Source organism: Pararge aegeria, chromosome 25 (genome assembly GCF_905163445.1).
Source record: "Pararge aegeria chromosome 25, ilParAegt1.1, whole genome shotgun sequence".
Lineage (NCBI taxonomy): Eukaryota > Metazoa > Arthropoda > Insecta > Lepidoptera > Nymphalidae > Pararge > Pararge aegeria.
Genome location: NC_053204.1, coordinates 2,446,622 through 2,462,680, shown reverse-complemented (window position 1 = coordinate 2,462,680; position 16,059 = coordinate 2,446,622). Strand labels below are relative to the sequence as shown.

General features: G+C 35.4%; 1 protein-coding gene across 1 annotated transcript in view; it reads left to right on the top strand.

Moving 5' to 3' along the window:
* Positions 1-2,462: 2,462 nt before the first annotated feature.
* Positions 2,463-16,059, top strand: part of LOC120634947 (GTP cyclohydrolase 1) — a 31,871-nt gene continuing 18,274 nt past the window's right edge. Inside the window, exon 1 of the mRNA XM_039905846.1 lies at positions 2,463-2,556. The gene's annotated coding sequence lies outside the window, so the exon portion shown is untranslated. The remainder of the gene's footprint in view (positions 2,557-16,059) is intronic.

Below are 16,059 nucleotides of genomic sequence, written 5' to 3'. Positions count from 1 at the left end.
TATGTTGGAGAATCACTCGGCGTAAACTGACAGTAATACTCTGTGCAATACATGCATACTAACTAGCACGGGTGCGAGCGATGATATGCTAGTAGGTAGGACTTCGATTTCACTTTCGGGGGGCCGAGTTAAAATCCCAGCAGCCTCTAGAACTTTTCTAAGTTATGTGCGTTTTAAGAAATTAAAAATGAGTTTGTGCGTTATAAAGTTACGTGCGTTTTAAGAAATTAAAAATCAGGCAATGAGGGAAAACATCGTGAGGAAACCTGCATGCCTGAGAGTTCTCCATAATGTTCTCAAAGGTGTCTGGAGTCCAGTAACCCGAACTGAGCCAGCGTGCTGGGCTACGGCCTTAACCCCTTCGAATTGTGGGAGACCCGTGCCCTGTAGTGGGCCGGTAACTGGTTGATATGATGATGATGATACATGTATAAGCATTGATAACGTAGTGGTTAGCTTCGGCTGACTTTCGGGGGGGGCGAATTCGATCCCCGGGAAGCACCTCTAACTTTCCGGAGTTTTGTGCGTTTTGATTGAAGCCATTAAAATATCACTTGCTTTAACCATGAATGAGAAGTTATGTTCTCGAAGCCGTGTAGCCTGCTTTTTGTATATAAGCCAACTAAATAAATAATACGTTGGGCAAGTAGATCAAAACTGTTTTATCGTATATCATTAAAATGAATGTCTTAGAGTATCCATACACTGCACCCGTGCGAATCCGGTGCGGGTCGCTAGTATACAAATAAATGTATCGCAAGCGGCATAATGCAAGGTTATGACTGTTTAAGCCTAGTTTAAATAATACCTTCTATGCAGTGCTTTAGTATAAACATCCCTAGTTTTAAGATTAAGTTATATATAATAAACTCGGTATCGAAAATTACCCGACAAAAGTAGGCAGGTAATTTTTGTCGACCATTGGTTTAATTTTATTTTAGCATATAGACATTATTTTAGCATACAGGCTAAACCAGAGATTATCAAACTTTTTTGTCACGTAGACAACTTACCTATTTGTTTTAAAACATTACGCATTAAGTATATTTATTTTTTTGCATATTCATCAACCTCTAAAGTGTTTATGACAGCTAAAACAGTACCTATCATTGTGTACTTTTAAATATTATATGACGTATTTTAAAATATCAGAAAATCATAATTAATATGCACTTACGTTAACTCCCATTTAAATCTCGCTGAACCCCAATTTTTCCGCTGATATGGACACCCGTGGAAGTCGATATAGCCCTTAATAATAAACGTGGCATAGCGTTGGAATAATTATGCAATGTGTTTTACTCGCTCTAGCATATTATTTATAAGATGCTCTCAGTTGAAGTAAGCCAAAAAACTGTTTATTGGCAAAACCCTGTAATTTTGAACTTAAAATAAAAATTAGGTGCATACATCCCAGTTATGAGAAAATAATACGTCTATTTACGTAAATACATAAAAAAGAGGTTTATTCTTTCTCTGTTAAAAATACGGGGTTTAACCGGAGAATTTACCTGTTAGATTTAACTGGCGGTTTTTCCTTAGTTCTAACGAAACAGGTATGTATGCGTGTGAATCCCAGCATAGCTAGGTCTAGTTTAAATTCTAGCTGGTTTAATAACCTTTATGGTCAAGTTTTGAGTTTGACTTTGGATCACAACAATTTTTGTGTCGGTCGTAGTGTACTTTAAGTTATTTTTTACGAAGAAACAGTTATTTAACCGTTCGGTAAATATGCTAATTATTTATCAAACGTAATTAAAATCAAACGCAACCGTTAAATTGATTTTTTATTTTAATTTTCAACGACTTAGGTTAAATAGGCAATACAATTATCTTTATTCTAAATGTAAGCAAAAAACCTTATTCATTTGGATAATTTTACTATTGAATAGTTTCTCAATCTACTAGGCTCCAAACGTATGTCTCCTCTGTGAAGAAACCTGCAATAATTCTTGTTAAATACGATCTATTTTAACACCAAATTAATGTGTGGTTAAAAGTCTAAATAAATTTAAAAAACACTTTATTGTACACCCATATAATGTAAATAATATCCAAATTGACCGGAAGGGACTTTTGATATTTAGGTATACCTAAATAAAAAAAGTTTTCCATCGTAATAAAATTATGGTGATATCTAAATTCTTAAATAAAAAAAAAACGAAAGCTAAAAATATTCAAACTTAAATCAAGGAGGTTCCAAACGAGACCACGAAAAATTCCTTGTCTAAAATAATATAAAAGGGAATTGCGTTGATGTTTTCCAAAGAAAAACTAATAAAATTTCGCTAGCTGTTGAAAGTTACATTTAAAAGTGTAATTATCTGTGGCTATAGTAGTCCCGAAAAACCCCGCGAAACCGCCATCGTCGCCGCCATATCGATTTTTCCAGTTTCCACACAAGCGCGCTGGCTTCACATAAAATCATCTGTTGATCGAACATAACACCAGTCAGCCATAAGTGTAGGACGCGACCACGCGTTTCTGAACGACATCCTTTATTTTTTTTATTATTATCAGTATAATCTGTGCTTCTTATTGACACGCATACATTTCGTAAGTAAATATAACATAAATACTGTTCGATTTTCAAGTGCGACTCGCGTTTTTTTTTGTTTCATGTGACAGTGTTTTTTATAACAAGAATAAGTTTCTGTTCTAATAAATCCTCTTTGATAAAATCATATTTCTTATTTCAAAATAGAGTTCGATATTCAAGTGCGGATTGCGCGCGGTTTTTTGTTTCGTGACAGAGTGTAGTTGTTTTTTAATTAAACAAGCAAGGTGTTGCAAATGTCAAATGTTATGTTCGATTTTCGAGTGATGATTACGTGCATACCAAAGAGGTTTTATTAAAATATATGTATTTGCTAATTTTAATGTAAAATCTGCGTTCACCTCAAATTCTTATGACAAATTATAATCGATTGTTTATTATTGTTTTGGCTTGATAACTCTTGTAATGGAGAATTACTGTGATGATGTTTTTATTGCATTTATTGTTGATAGACGTTTCTTGTTAAATTCTGTGTTCTGATTTCCAGAACGGATTGCGAGTTATTTATTGTGTGACAGTGTAGATCCTTTTTTAGATTGTTGTTTTTTGTCTTCTTCGGCACAGGCAAAGATCGAAACATATTCAGTCAGTACAAATAAACCTTGAGTACTTTTGTAATTTTTTTTATCTTTACTCATGTTAGAGGATTGTTCAAAAGTCAAATTGAGATAGAAGAGGTTGGAATATGTGAAATCAAAAGTTATTGCAAGTGAAATTATGAGGTTCAAATGACATTCATATCAATCTGGCATCGGAAATGCAGATGATAAAATTAAAAATAAATATTCACCCTTGAAAGTGACATACTTTGATTGAAGTTGTATCCATGTCAATATAGGTTTATTTCGAATGCTTCCGTTTCCGGTTATGACTGACTGCCGTTGTAGTATTTTTTTTTCAAAATTGTTTCTTTTATTTTTTTGAATATTCTTCATGAACATTCTATCAGAAATAATTATGTATGTAATTATATAAATAAATATACCTAAACTTGAATTATTCAAACAATTACTAACAAGCTAATAAATGTGTTAATAAGTACGTGAGGGATAATAACAAAATGGTCTAATTTTAAACCCAAAATTCATAATTTCCCAATTTGTGAAATTATTATGCAATTCTTAATTACAGTTAATAAATTTGTTAATTACGATAACTAAGTAATCGAAAACCTTGTTTTTGTATACTGTAGTTCCCTGTAGGTACAAATTTTATCTACAACGTATAATGCAAGGAATCTCTTAACGACAAAGATTCACGGAAGTTAAATAAAATAAAAATAAATATACTACGACAATACGCACAACGCTATGTAGCCCCAAAGTAAGCGTAGCTTTTGTTATGGGTACTAAGATGACTGATGAATATTTTATTTAATAATATACATAAAAACTTATAATATACAGATAAACACCCAGACACTGAAAAACATTCATGTTCATCACACAAACATTTTCCAGTTGTGGGCATCGAACCGTCGGCCTTGGACTCAGAAAGCAGGGTCGCTTCCTACAAACTTAGCCATGTTCTTTTTGTTATCACCATCTCACAGTCGAGTAAATGTTTTGCTATGAAGTTAGAGCAATTCATATCCAAGCTTTTTTTATCATACATGTTAAACCTCTTTCGTAGGATATAGGGAGTGTAAGCCCACCACTCAGTTCCAATGCGAGCTTTTAGCGGGATAGTATATTGTCATGTCATAGCACTCATTGATTGGTAGAAGATGTAGAGTCATCGACATAGTTCAGCGAATCGCGAAGCTGAAGTGGCAATGGGCGGGGCACATAGCTCAGAGAACCGGTGGACGTTGGGGTCTTAAGGTGCTGGAATGGCGACCCCGCACCGGTAAACGCAGCATAGGTCGGCCCCAACGAGGTGGACAGATGACATCAGGCGTGTCGCTGGGTGCCGCTGGAGGCAAGCGGCCCAGGATCGTGTGTTGTGGAACTCCCTACAAAAGACCTATGTCCAGCAGTGGACGTCGATTGGTTGAATTGACGATGATGATGAGCGCCGATTGTTGACTAATATACACCCCGGTTAAGTCCCGAATATGGCATCAACTTAACCAATTCACGCCCACTGCTGGTTCCAAAGAAGTATTTTGAAGGAATTTAGTTTATTTAACCTCTTGATTGGTACACCACTACACAATTAGGAAAATAAAGTACGAATGGAGAGAAAAACAAAGACAGGAGTAGAAAATGCAGCCTTATCGCTTAGAAGCTATATCTGCCAGGCAACCTTAGGATTAGGACAACATGAGCTTGAACACGTAGCTGGTGTAAAGTTCCTAAAAAGTTCCTAAAAATTCTGGGCCGCTTGTTGTCGACTCTCTCTCTATCAGCGGCGTGCACTTCATACATGCACAAAAGCAATGCCTACCCTTAAATTGATGTATAACTCGTATAGGAGAAAGAGTTTTGCGGTTTATACAATTTTCATGTTGTATGCATATCCTGATAAGAAACCAGGATATGCTCTCTGTCCGCCTCTTTGGTAGTCATTGCGTTTACCGGTGCGGTGGCTATTCCAGCACCGTAGGACCCCAACGACCATAGCATCTCCGAGCTATGTTCTCCGCCCATTGCCACTTCAGCTTCGCGACTCGCTGAACTATGTCGATAACTCTAACTCTTCTACCAATCAATCAGATCTATGAAGCAGTAGATGGTAGTAGTAGCACTGAGAACGCTGCTGCCCGTTACCCTTAATATTCCCTTAGTCGCCTCGTACGAGAGCCGCGGGTAGGGGCCTCCCCCTACCCGCGGCTTAGTGACAACTGTATTCTGATCTGCCGTTACCACTCTGCTTATGGTCTGTGGTATAATGATTATTATTATGAAAGTCAAAATCAAAAGTCAAAAATATCTTTATTCAAGTAGGCCCACTTTTGATGCGTACATTACATGAGAATTACACGGTAGATCTCACTAATGGCGGTAACCATATCCGTAAACTTAAAATTAAAGCTATGAAGGTTCCAAACGCGTCCTGGTCTAAGAAGAAGCCCACGACAAACTTAGCCGGGTTTTTTTTTTGTTATCACCATCTCACATTGTCATTTAAAATTATTAGAAGAGCAACCTGGTTAGATCAATAATTCACTCCCAAGCTTTTTTATCGATTACGTAGTCCTTTATACTTTAATAGGACTAGGATATTTTTCGATAACGACCACCCTGGATAAAAGTTAATCAGTTCCCACAGCTTTATGAACTCTCAGAGCTGGAAGTGAGAAGAGCAGAGATCAAAGTGGAAATAATATCCAAATAATATATGTGTAATAATAAACGGGGGTAAACTTCTCCTATACCCTGTTCCCGTGCTTTAGCAGGTAGACATGTTAATTATAAACCCTGTCAGGGGATATAATCGGGGGATATAATTTTTGTTACCTGCCTCTGCTAGCCCTACTGGGACAGTGAGCGCTGTCTCGAAAGTCCCGGATTCAGTTTCATTATAAGTAAATATAAATGTACATTGAAGTATTTTTGTGATATACAAATATATTATGTATGTATGTAAAGGTGAATTCGTTAAACTTCTAAGTACAAAGTGACCTTCTAGCCAAAGAGATTGTTCGTCCTTTAGCACTAGCGCGGTACAGTCGGGTTCAGAGAAAGGGATCTGTTTTAATCCTACGCTAGCGGTCCCGCGCGACTTCGTCCGCGAATGAGTATCCTAGATAGATCAATTTATCGCACCCGAAACCCCCTGTATACTAAATTTCATGAAAATCGTTGGAGCCGTTTCCAAGATTTCAATTATATACATTAAGAATTGCTCGTTTAAAGATATAAGATATATAATTTGAAACGGTGATAGCTCAGTGGGTAGAACTATTCACTTTCGGGTGACCGAGTTCGAATCCCAGCACGCACTTTTAACTTTTCTAAGTTCTATGTTTTTTAGGCAATTAAAACTTCACTTTAACGGTGAAGGAAAACGTGAGGAAACCTGAGGGTTCTTCATAATGTTCTTGAAGGCGTGTGGAGTCCACCAATCCGCACAGGACGAGCGTGGTGGACTACGGCCTTGACCCCTTGTCATTGTGTATATTATAATAAGTAGGTTTAGGATTATGATCCATCTGGCTTTTTTTTATTCCTCTACTAGCCCTTGACTGCAATCTCACTTTGTGGTAAGTGATGATGCAGTCTCAGATGGTAGGGAGTAGGTATGGTAGCCATACCCCTAATAGGTTTCTACGCGACATCGCACCGGAACACTAGATCGCTTAGTGTCACTGACGCTAACCGATTTAGTGTTCCGGTGCGATGTCGCGTACCCTGCATACCCTGTGCATACCCTCTATGCACGCCACTGAGCGTTACGTATTTGCCAAAGCCATAGTTTGGCCATTGTTTACATATTCGACTAGGGATCACGAGGTCCACGATTCGATTCTCGAGTTGCGCAGAAATTTTAGAATCAACCTCAGAGAACGTTTACGTTACTTAGTAAAAGTAAACGTTATAATTAAGCGTTTTTCAAAAACGGAATTCCATCGATATAAATCATCATATGACAATCGTTAAGTCGTGTCGTTTTGCAAATGTGCTTCCAGCCTTAACATTTACTAAGAAATTAAATTTTGACAACTACAGTAAGAATTTTCAAAAAAACCAAACTCACTCGCTGCGCTAACCTTGCAAAGCCCAAGGTTAACAATAAAAACCGAATAAGTTGAAACTCCAATTACAAAATTTATGTATTCCAAGTAGGCCTAACATAAGCACTTTTTGAACGTTAAGTATGTCTGTTTGTAGTGACTCTACAACCGGTTCGAAATGCAGATTCTAAGAGAAGAAGCCAGCAAGAAACTCAGGAGTTGCTCTTTTCATTTCTACAATAATTATTCTGTCTTGTGAGAGATGAAAGCGGTCAGCTTCCAAGCAACCTTGCTATTAAGAAATTCTCGCTGTAATAAATGTGATTTAAGTTTTTAACACATAGTTTAAAGGAATGCATAAAAAAAAAAAATTATAATCTTTATTGAAAGGTAAGCCCAGTTATTAAAATATGAAGAGAAATTTAAATAGCAAAATAACAAAAAAAAACACGCGGAAATATATGATTTTATCTTCGCATATTTACATACAATATTTCATATTAAAAGATTTACAAATGTCAGTTATTAAAAAATATGTTTACCAACAATAACATAGTAGAATATATATAATAGTAGGTATACATATAAACCGGTTAAACTAGATCATTACGTACAGACAGTCCTATTATAAATGGCATTGACTCCGGCATAACATATATATATACTGTGATATGTATATGTTTCAATAGATTTAACTACTTCCGAACCATTATAAAGTTAACATATAATATTTACCGTACACTTTAAACGTTGTGTATTTATTATATACTAGTTGTACCCTGCCACGCTTCGCTTTGGCACATTTTTATGGAATGATTGAAAAATGAGAAACAAAACAAAGAATACATTACATATGTCAGCGAGTGTTTTTCTCGCTTTCCGCAGATGGCGCGGTCACTGGTACTGGTCGTTAAAAAAAACTGTAGTTTCGCGGTCGCGAATATGTGACTGATGCAAAAAATAGATAAAAACAATCCTTGATGCGGATTATATATCATGCTAAAACTTAAGCTCGATCGGTGCAGAGCTTTTGAGGTTTTTGAAGCGTAAGCAAACCAACATAAGATTTACAAAAACAAACATAATCTATATACCAACATAAAACTAAAACGTCTCCGAAACCGCAGCGACGCATATCGCCTTATATCCTAGCAATATACTGGAAAGCACAGAATAAAGAACGTACAGAAACCGTGTATACAACTATTATTGAAGGATCGAAAAACACTCAACTTTTTTCTTTTTTTTTTAAATAATAAATCAATATACTAAGAGAATACACACATCACCAAAGTAAGCGTAGCTTGTGTTATGGGTACTAAGGTGACTGATGAATAATTATCATATGAATAATATACGTAATTACTTATAATATATAGATAAACACCCAGACACTGAAAAACATTCATGTTCATCACACAAACATTGTCCAGTTGTGGGAATCGAACCCACGGCCTTGGCTCAGAAAGCAGGCTCGCTGCCCACTGCGCCAATCGGCCGACTTTAGTCGTGTTTCTCGAAAAGACGGCTACTCACTTTATACCATTTAGCTGTTGACATTAGGTAATCATTTCACCTCTAATGTTCTAAACGTTTGCCATAAAATGGGAAAAAAAAAATGAGCCAGCAACATTCCGCGTGTGTGAAGTCTGTGGCGCGTTTTCAATGTTTTGGTTCTGTCTGCTCTTAAATATGTGCTGTAAAGTATAGTATATAATTGGGATAGCCTAGCGTCGATAGCTTGTGATTAAACCTTCGGTCCCGCTTCCGCCCCGGCATGCACTTCTTATTTCTCGGGAGTTACGTGCGTTTTTAATTAATGCAATTAAAATATCACTTGCTCTAACTGCGAAAGAAAACATCGTGGAGAAATTTGCATGCCAGAGAGTTTTTACTCAAAGGCGTGTGAATATCAATCTACGCACGTGGCCCTAAACCCTGGAAAAGATTTTTTTATTTACCCAAAACAACCAAATTTTTATTTAAAGTTAGTTTCAAGGCTGCCATTGCCCGTTTTGACGCAATGTGATAGAACGCGTTCGGAATTTGAAATTTATTTGAATTCCGAACTAGATATTATGTTAACTATTTAGTCTCTAACAGTAAAGATGATCCACTTTGGATCACTTTCTATTTTATTGGAACTTGTCTTTATTTAACTTTGACTAACATAATGTATATATCTACATATGTTATATTAGCGAACCCCCTCGACTTCGTCCGCTTTTCTTTTCCATTAGTCCCAACGGTTCCATAATATTGCCAGTGTGCGTATTAAACAATTAAGTGTTGATTATAAATGTTGTCAATAATTTTGACTGTGTGTGGAAAGACATAAAAAAATTTCCTTCCACTATCCGAAACAATACCGCCCGACCTGCCGCGTCGCACCACCCGCCTCAGTGTAGTGTAGTAGTTATTTTAAGCTTTCGAATGCAATAAGATGGTTTTAATAGGACTGTTCCCGATTTTAGTGGGTTCCCCCTTTCGGGAGTAGAATTAATATAAATACTTTTAGCTAAACTAAATATAGTCAGTTACTTGTGCAATAATATACTTGCATGTCGATCGTGCAAGTAGCTCGCATCATGTTCTATAATAATTATGTTAACAGACTAACGATATTTCAAGTATATCTTAGTAGACTTACGCGAGTACTTACAAGTAGGAGTTTCCAGGTTCGATTCCCGGCGGGAATAATTTGGGTTCTGGTCGGGTGGGAGGCTTCGGTCGTGGCTAGCCACTCTACCAAAGACCTGCCGCCAAGCTACCTGGCTAAGTTTGTGGACTTCTTTTTAGACCAGGAGTTTTAAGGCCGTAGTCCACCACGCTGGAGAACATTACGGAGAACTCTCAGGCATGCAGGTTTCCTCACGATGTTTTCCTTCACCGTTGAAGCAAGTGATATTTTAATTAATGTAATATAAGTTAGTGGTAAAAATATTGAGTGCCCGAGAGTACAAAACAAGACAGACAACTCTCGATTCGCGCCATAATGGGCAAAAGTTATTATCATAACTGCACGAGCGATCAAATATTTTTTTTCATCAAAATACTTCGATGAAACAATCATTTAAATCAACTTTACCGTAGTAACTCGATTGGAGTTTAATTTAAAGGTAAATCTTCTACATATATAAAAGAGAAAGTGTGTGGGTATGTTCCATATAGGCTCCAAAACGGCTGGACCGATTTCAATGAAACTGTCAGGGAATCTCCGGATTGACCTGGCGAGTAATCCTGTTAAGTTTAGTGACGATCGGAGCACTCCTATTTTTGAACTGTCAAACTGTCAAATATAGCTTTTATTTACTATGATGATATTCTATTGTTGGGTGTACATGGGTATAGATAATGATCTTCACCCACTCGAGAAGAGAATAGAAGAGAATGAATACGGAGAGAAATAAATTTTTTAATATATTATGAGACTTAAATTAAAAATTTAATGATGTAAGTTTATTGTTTAAATAAAATAAAGCAAAATCTAGCCCGGCGAAGCGGGCTGGGTACGCTAGTTATCTATATATATAAAAGGCAAAGGCGACTGACTGACTGACTCAAATTCAAAATTCATTTATTTCAAGTAGGCCTAGTTAATAAGCACTTTTGTAACGTCAAGTCAGTCTGTTTGTAGTGACTCTACCACCGGTTCGGAATGCAGATTCCACTGAGATGAGCCGGCAAGAAACTCAGCAGATTGCTCTTTTCCAAAATGACATGACTGACTGATCTATCAAAGCACATCTCTAGCCACTTGAATTGGATCGGGCTGAAATTTTGCACACAGATAGTTATTACAATGTAGGCATCCGCTAAGAAAGGATTTTTGAAAATTCCACCCCTAAGAGGGTTACATGGGGGATGAGAGTTTGGATAAAATCTTTCATTTATTTTTCAAGTTCTAACCATGAAATTTTTATTTTAGGTTTTCGATTAAAAATAAACAAATAATCACTTTCACAAATTAAAAAAAAATTCCAACTCCAAAGGCACCAAATAGGGGATGAAAATGTATATGAAAGTTTCTGATTATTTAAATAATTTACGTTCACCTTTGTAATTAAAATTTACCAAATAAAAAATTCAGCTTGACGTGAGCGAAGCCGCGGGCAAAAGCTAGTATTCAAGTGACTTTATAAACATCACTCTTTCATCTTTTATGATGTTTTTTATTAAAGTAATTTAAAAAAATACTATTTCATCACGGTGTAATTTTTGCGTGTAGATACCATATCCTTATATGGCCTTTTTTTCATATTCATACCCTTTTTACCGTTCAATTTGAGGGGGCTAAAATAGGGGGATAAAATCAGATTACAGATGAAATTATTTTCATCTGTAATCTGATTTTATAAGGCTATTTAAAGTTTTAACTGTTCCAAATATGTTTCGCTCGTGTACTTTTTTTTTTACTTCAAGGTTACCCTTGACTGCAATCTCACCAGCTAGTTAGTGGTGATGCAGTCTAAGATTATAACGGGCTAACTTGTTTCCAAGCGACATCGAACCGGAACGCTAAATCGCTTAGTGGCACGTCTTTGTCGTTTGGGTGGTAACTAGCCACGGCCGAAGCCCACACAATTTAAAACAGACAAAAGTACTCAAAGATATCTAGTTACTTTTGTAACTAGCGAGTTTTAGTGCAAATCCAAAAACCGGCTGTAACAATCGTCCGCTCATTGGAATTTAGACCTTAATTGTTTAACATTAAAATCTGATTTCGAATCATTTTGTTATTAGCATTAAATTTGCGATCGTTTTACGCTTGATCATGACGCCATTGATATTCAATCTGTATCGGAAACAGTCAGCAGCAAAAAAAAAACTATATTGAAAACATTTAAAAAAACCCCAATTTTCAATATACATTATATTGAACTTTATTCTACTTGTCAAGCGCTATCATTTGACACCCATATTGAGGTAATTATGAAAAAATATGTAAACCACTATATCGTGCAGGCGGCAATCTTGGACCGATTTTCATCAAACATAGTTAAGGACACTCCACACACATGTTTTTTTAAATAAATAAATAAACTACGATAATATAATATAATGATATATATAAGCAAAACACACATCGCCATCTAGCCCCAAAGCGTAGCTTGTGTTATGGGTTCTTAGATGACTGAGGAATATTTTTATAAATTACTAGTTGTACCCTGCCACGCTTCTCTGTGGAACATTGTCATTGAATGGTTGAGAAAAATAGATAAAAACAATCCTTGATGCGTATCATGCTAAAATTTCAGCATGATCGGTGCAGAACTTTTCAGTTTTTGAAGCGTACACAAACCAACATAACATTTTTTATATATCTAGATATACTGTATAAATACATATAAACACCCAGACACTGAAAAACATTTATGTCTATCACACAAACATTTTCCGTTTGTGGAAATCTAACCCACAGCTTTGACTCAGAAAGCAGGGTAGCTACTCACTGCGCCAATCGGCCGACGCTATCTTGCCCCAAAATAAGCGTAACTTGTGTTATTTTTTGTGACAAGGAAAGTACTATCGCCATGCTTATTTCTGCCGCTAAGTAGCATTGTTGCAATGCTGTGTTCCGGTCTGAAGGGCGTGGTTGCTGCTGTAATTACAGGCACATGACACTTAACACCTACGCCTCAAATTGGTGGGCACAGAGAGGCACTTTGTACGTGTTCGTTTTATGCCCTACGAATTGTAAAACTGTCTATAAATGAATGAATGAATACACTTTTATTGTACACCACATAAACATATAGTAAAATTATAAATAAAAGTTTAACAAAAAGTATACAATTCGGCGGCCTTATCGCTACATAGCGATCTCTTCCAGGCAACCAAAGGCGTTAAAAGTAGCTCTCTATGTAAAATCCAATGCCAACACGTGGGCAATCTGCTTGGCCCTTCAATTATGCCTATAAAAAATAAACTCCAAACAAGAAATATACCTACTAGGGAAACATTGTAAAACTTATTAATTTTGTACGACTTTTGTTCCAGCAAAAGTTTGAAAACTTTCTTAACTTCGTGCCAGAGTCACGCATTTTTCGCTAGCTGAAGAACTGTTAACGAACTTGAACTTTCGAACGATACAAATAAGACCCATTTTGAACTGACGCTAAAGTGTTATGTATATATGTATACGGCAAAATGTTTAAAATAAAAATGAGTGCCTTCGTAAGGTCGACTTGGATAAAAATAATTATTATTTAGTCGTTAATTTGTTTTTTGACCATACACACAACGCCATCTAGCCCCAAAGCAAGCGTAGCTTGTGTTATGGGTACTAAGATGACTGATGAATATTTTTATGAATAATATATATAAATTCTTATAATATAGTATATAAACATCCAATCACTGAAAAACATTCATGTTCAACACACCAACATTTTCCAATTGTGGGATTTGAACCCACGGCCTTGGGCTCGGAAAGCAGAGTAGCTGCCCAATGCGTTTGTAATACACTACACTAATGACTCTACCTCTAGTTAATTTAAAATATTACTATAATTTTAGTAACTACAAATCGTATTTCATGAACATCATGTAAACCAATTACCGGCCCACTACAGGGCAAAGGTTTCCTCCCACAATGAGAAGGAGTGAGAACATTGAATGAATGAATGAATGAATGAATATTCTTTTATTGCACACCACAAAAAGTACATAGAATAAAAAGAAAAGTATAACAAAACAACGTATACAATTTGGCGGCCTTATCGCTACATAGCGATTTCTTCCAGCCAACCAATGGCGAAGATTTACAACACACACAAAAAACAGTTACAGAAAAAAGTTAGGTGGTGCATATATACATATACCCATAAAATATATATTTCATTACTTAAATGAAATATATTTTCTATTTATATATCATGTATATTTTATATATTACGTATATTTATTTAAATTATATATGTATTTGTATCTTTACATTTTGGTATTTATGTATATCTATCAACACTCTTGGCACTATCCCGTTCTCTTGCTGTAAGTCCTATCTACAAAGGTTGCCTGTAAGAGATTGCTTGCAGCAATAAGGCCGCCTTTGCATGTCTACATTGTGTACTGTATACTCCTTACTGTTTCTTTTCCTGTATGTTATACGTGCAATAAAGTATTTCTTCTTCTTCTTCTTCTTCTTATATACATACAATATATAAAAAAACAATATTTGTAACAAAAGACAAATAAATAAATAAATAAATAACTACAGTTATATATATAATATAATAGATTAAATATGAAACAAAATATATAAAATAAATAATTATCCTCAAATAAAAATTATAAAAAATGAATACAAGACTCTAACATTATGGAGAACTCTCAGGTATTCCTTACGATGTTTTTCTTCACCGTTGAAGCAAGTGATATTTTAATTGCGTAAAACGCTCATAACTATAAAAAGTTAGAGGCGCGCGCTGGGATTCGAACTAGACCCCCGAACCTGAAGTCGAAGTCCTACCCACTGGGCTATGAATGAATACATATGAAACACTTAATTATTGAATTCATTTATTAGTTTTTTTTTTGCCTACATTCCTTTTGCCTTAAGGTGTGAAACAGTTAAGGTCAAATATCAACGCAGCATTGTGATACGGACACAAATGCAATTACAGGTCATTTTGCTATAGTTAAACTCTATTTGTTTATGTATAAGACCTAAAATTTAATTTTCGAATGCTTTAGCTTCGATTAACTTTGTAACAAAAGTCCAAGAACACATGAGACTCATTGTCATTATTAGCCCAATTAAAGAGCACTGTTGGGCACAGGCATCCTTTCAGTTTTCTCAGAATACCCTAAGAAAAAACTGGGAAGTTATTACGTACTTATTGATGGATTTACAATAATGGCCGATGCGCAAGACTTTGTCAGTGTAAAACTGTTAGTGGTAACAAATTTGGTTTATCTGTAATACGGTTACTATTAGGGTCATCTGTAATAGGTATGATGAAGGTAACAAAGAATCGCTAACATATTAAATTAATCTAACGATATATAAGTAATGTATTATGAATAACATATTTTTATTTAAATTAGAAAGTAAGATTGGATCGGCCATGGCAAATAAACCTCGAATTTAAAATGATGACGTCACGTCTATATAAACAATTCTATACAGCTTTGAGAATCACTCCATATATCATGTATTTTTTGATTTCAAACTATCAGTTGCCAAGTTTTGCACGACTCATGATGCGAAGCATCAGAGAGTGCTTTACGATCGAAAATTTTTTCCGCCTCATTTCGGCGGCTATTTTTATTATTATAGCCTTGTTAGTTTATGGAATCAAGATATTTTGCATACTATTGTCGAGATAATTTAATGGAGATTAATTCCATACTTTTAAAAATTGATTTACTGCAATAGAATTGGAAAAAAACACCAAAATAGGTCAAAAAAATTTCCTGTCCGTCATGTGTGAAACCCGAAAACACTCTACCTTGTGAAAAAATCCATTATTTGAGTTAAATTTTTAAAAACCAAATTCTTATCGACGATTGTAGGTCACTGAATGCGAATGATTAATTAATTCAGTGTAGTTTAATTGCAATTAATAAAACGAAAACTGCAAGACTGTATATCTATATATATCCATGTAAAATTAACATGGATGGTGATATATCTATATCTATAGATATTATGTACATTTTATTCCACCAGGGGCGCCTGTGCATCACTTTTCTAGTACAGCTGTTTAAAAAATTTTTTTTTTTTTTTTTTTATTTTGCTCGTCTTATGTGTTTTTTTTCGTTATTTATTGACAAATAATTGGATAGCTATTTTATTAATGAGTCGTGCACTTTTGGATTTTCCAAATTTTTTGTTATCAATACAAAAATCATTCATCTTTGGCTATGGAACAAAGTCTTA